Source organism: Hevea brasiliensis, chromosome 10, assembly GCF_030052815.1.
Source record: "Hevea brasiliensis isolate MT/VB/25A 57/8 chromosome 10, ASM3005281v1, whole genome shotgun sequence".
Classification (NCBI taxonomy): Eukaryota; Viridiplantae; Streptophyta; class Magnoliopsida; order Malpighiales; family Euphorbiaceae; genus Hevea; species Hevea brasiliensis.
This window is the reverse complement of record NC_079502.1, coordinates 11645295-11649720: the sequence shown is the minus strand read 5'-3', so window position 1 is coordinate 11649720 and position 4426 is coordinate 11645295. Positions and strand designations below refer to the sequence as shown.

General features: G+C 36.7%; 1 non-coding gene across 1 annotated transcript; it reads left to right on the top strand.

Moving 5' to 3' along the window:
• The first annotated feature begins 429 nt into the window (after positions 1-429).
• On the top strand, positions 430-535 carry LOC131170043 (small nucleolar RNA R71). Its single transcript, XR_009140986.1, has one exon. It is a non-coding gene; the product is annotated as a small nucleolar RNA R71 (small nucleolar RNA).
• Positions 536-4426: the final 3891 nt, after the last annotated feature.

The following is a 4426-nucleotide window of genomic DNA, read 5'->3' as shown; positions in this document are numbered from 1 at the left end:
GTAAGGATTCCCCATTTGTTTGTTTCCATAATTACCAACATATGCAGCTTGCTCTCCATAGTCTACTCCACAGCTGGTAGTTTCTTCTACATAAGCAACTTATTGTGAACTTCCAGATGATGATGATGAACTAACCAACATACTTAAATCTTCCATCTTCTTTGCTAAAACATTTGTAAGTGCATCAAACTTTGCATTAATCATATTGAATGGATCAAGGTCATACATTCCAACAGCTTGCCTCTTTTGAGTTGGAGCTGGTCCCCTTGGACTACTCCAAAGATGAGTATTTTTTATAATTTTCTCCAACAGCTCATAAGCTTCATCTTCATGCTTAATGATAAATTCTCCTCCTGTCTGAGCATCAATAATCCCTCTAATTGCAGAGTAATATTAGTATAAAAATTTTGGTTTATCATCCATTTTGGAATGGCATGATGTGGACATTGTCTCTTTAATTCTTTCCATCTCATCCATGATTCATAGAGTTTCATCTTCTCTTGGTCTGAAAGCTGTCATTTGATTCCTCAACTCTTGAGTTTTTCCAGGTAGAAAATATTGTGCAAGAAATGCATTAGTGAATTGCTCCCAATTTGTAATAGAGTTGTGAGGTAAAGAATCAAGCCAATCCAATGCTCTATCCTTCAAAGAGAATGGGAATAGCTTCAATCTTGCTGCATCATTAGATACTCCAGCTTGTTTTTGCATATCACAGATCATAGCAAACTTCTTTAGATGTGTGTGTAGATTTTCTAAAGGATGTCCCCCAAATTGAGAATTTTAAATCATTTGAAGAACCCCAAAATCCATCTTGTAGCTATTTGCATCAATTCTTGGTCTTGCTATACTCTCTCTCAAGTCATCAAAATGAGGAAATGCATGATCCATCATACTTCCCCTAGGCACATTAGCATTTACAACCTCTTCACCTTGGGCTGCATTTTCATTATTTCGATCATTTCCAACATTACCACCACCAATTCTAATTCTTTTATCAGCCATTTCTGCTTCAAATTCAGTTGCTATCAAGGCTTCTTTCCTTTTTCTGGTTTCTTTCTTGTTGACTCTATAAAATTTCTTAATTTCAGGATTAAATAATAAGGATGTGTCACTTGTGCTTCTATCTCTTCTCATAAAGGATTAAGAGTACCTAAAAAGAATGAACAAACACAAAAAATGAAAAGATAACAAAAGTTAAAAAAAAAAAAACTAGAAACAACTAAAATAATCAAGAATTCAATCTTAAACAAACAACTCCCCGGCAACGACGCCAAAAACTTGATGTGTCCCAACCGCAAGTGCACGGGTCATACAAGTAATATAGAAAATATATCGTTCCCACGAAGAGTTATGTTAATGATTGAATTTTTTATATAAAAATTGACTAATTTGAACTAATTTTGAAATTAAAGCAATATATTAATGGATATTGAAGTTTGAAATCTATATATGCAAAATTAACAATCTAATTAATAATGCAAAGCTTCAACTAAATTTGCGGCAAGTTAAAATAAACAAATTGAAATATGGCAAGATTTGAAATGCAAGCAATTAAATTCGATTAGAAATTAACAATGATAAAAGGGCGATTCCGGAGTTTGGGAGTTCATATTCAAGCTATTTTGGGATTTTTACATTGGTTATCCAATCTCATGGAAATTATGAGTTTTAAGGAGATTAATTCTTAAATCCTTTGAATACTCTTTTGAGTGAGACCCATTAAGTTTCAATCTCAAAGAGTGCCTTAATCAATCTAATCCTACTTTCGTGGAGTTAAAAATAATCAAGACCCATTAAGTTCCTTAATTAATCTGTAGATCCTCTTAATCCCTAGTCTATTTCTAGATCTAAGTTAATTAAGTCCAATTTCTTGATTATCTATCACAAGGTTTTCTCCTTTTGGTGCTTCAACCATGGATTAAAAACAATACTTAATGGGATACTACACTAAGCATGTCATTTAGCATACAAGAAATGGATAAAACCTCATAAAACCCACAAAATATAGATTACCCAATCAAAATCCACAAAATATCTCAAATATCACATCCCAACTCTAGAATCTATGAAAACTACTCACTATCCATAATATTTACAAGAGATTCTGAGTAAATATGGAAATAAATCTTAAATCTAAGCTAAGAACTAAGAAACCCAATGCAAGAAAGGTAGGAAATAGGGAAGAAAAGAAGAAAACTCCAAATCTAGTTCAGAAATGGAGAAGTGACATTTCCACTGCTCTGTTTTTGACATTTCTTTTCTTGCTGCTACTCTTTTCTTCTTTTTTCCTCCTCCTAAAATGAGGTAAGGACTATCCTTTTATTCCTCTCAAAAGTAGCCCTAAAATGGTGTGTTTGAGGTGAGGTTCACGTGAGGGAATCTTCTACCAGCTCATTATGAAGAGTTGCACAAGTTGTGCAAGTTTCTTATGCAGGTTCTATGCAAAATTGATGGTTCCAGGAGCTTTCCGTGAAGTTGCATAAGCTATGCAGGTTGGCTGTGCAATTTCTTCAAGCTTTGGAGTCTTCTATGAAACTGCATAAGTGGACTGCATAAGTTATGTAGTCCCTTATGCAGTTTTCGGCAGGTTTTGGGTTCTCTGTGTGAAGCTGCATAGGCAGAGTGCGAGATTGCATAAGTTATACAGTTTTCCATGAAGCTACATAAGCAGGGCTTGAACTTGCATAAGTTATGCAGAGTAAGCAGCTTTTGGAGTTTGCTTCTTCTTCTTGTGCAGAACTGCATAACTTATGCAGCAGGTTATGCACATTTCGGCCACCTTGCATTTTTCAACTTTCAAATTTTGTTTTTGATATCTTTGGCTGTAGAAATCACTCCTCATTGGCAAAATTTCTTTTAGTCCCTCAAAAACACCATTTTTCCTACAAAACAAAGTAAAATTACAAATTAATCCAAAATTTAACAATTATGAAAAACTATCTAAATAACTAATAAATTGTTTAAAAGTGACTAACAAGTGAATGAAATGGCCATGAAATCTAACCTAAATAACTATGCAAAATGCAAGTATCACTTTATTAGATAACCATTCTAGCTCTTCCTCAGCAAATTCTTGAGCAATAATAATATTCATATTCTCACATTCTAATCTCTACCCTATGAATGTTATATATGTGTATTTGTATTTATGTCTCTTATTGGGGGTTAGGGTTTTCTTTTCTAGGTAAAAGAATTCTCGTTTTTAACTTGTATTTGTATTTGGGAATTGTTATTTTTATATGGCTTGAATTTTAAATATGTCTTCATAGACCCGAATTATGACTTGACCCAAAAGCTTTATGTTGTAATCCGATTAGGATTAAAAAGCGGCTTGTGCTTGAAGCCCACCACTGATCTCATTTGGGGTTGCCCCCGTAGTATGGTTCAATATAAATGTTATAATAATCTGCCCCTTGTAGTAGAGTTGTGAGATATTCGGGAAACACGCTGGGTTTAGAGTTTGAGAGTTCTGAGTGATTGAACTTGCTTTTTCATTATAGTGGAACTTTTTCACTTAGTTTTCCCGTGGACGTAGACCTTACGGTTGAACCATATTAAATCTTGTGTTATTATTCTTCTCTTTTTTATATTCTGTAATTGTGCGATCTGTGTGTTTATCTTATATTTGTGTGCCTATTATAACAAACTAGTATTGTAACACCCTAGGCAAATCCCACATCGACAAAACACGGGAGAGATGCTGGGTTCATAAGTTGATAGTTCGTAACCCCTATTGACGCGTTTTAAAACCGTGAGGCCTAGTATGGGCTAGGCCAGAGCGGACAATATCACTAGTGGGCCGGGCCATTACATTTGTGGTATCAGAGCCGCTCCGCGTGCAACCTTGAACGATGGTGGGGCAAACCTCAGCGAGGACGCTGAGTCCCATAAGGGGGTGGATTGTAACACTTAGGCAAATCCACATCGACAAAACACGGAGAGATGTCGGGTTCATAAGTTGATAGTTCCTAACCCCTATTGACGCGTTTTAAAACCGTGAAGGCTTCAGCCAGCGGACAATATCACTAGGTCGGGCCATTACATTTGTGGTATCGAGCGCTCGCGCAACCTTGAACGATGGTGGGGCAAACCTCGGCGAGACGCCGAGTCCCATAAGGGGTGGATTGTAACACCTAGGCAAATCCCACATCTACAAAACACGAGAGATCTCGGGTTCATAAGTTGATAGTTCCTAACCCCTATTGACGCGTTTTAAAACCGTGAGGCCTAGTATGGGCTAGGCCAGAGCGGACAATATCACTAGTGGGTTTTAAAACACGTCACTGGGGGCTACGAACCATCAACTTATAAACCCAACATCTCTCCCGTGTTTTGTCGATGTGGGATTTGCCTAGGTGTTACAATCCACCTCTTATGGGACTCGCCCGCCGAGGTTTGCCCCACCATCGCTCAAGGTTGCACGCGA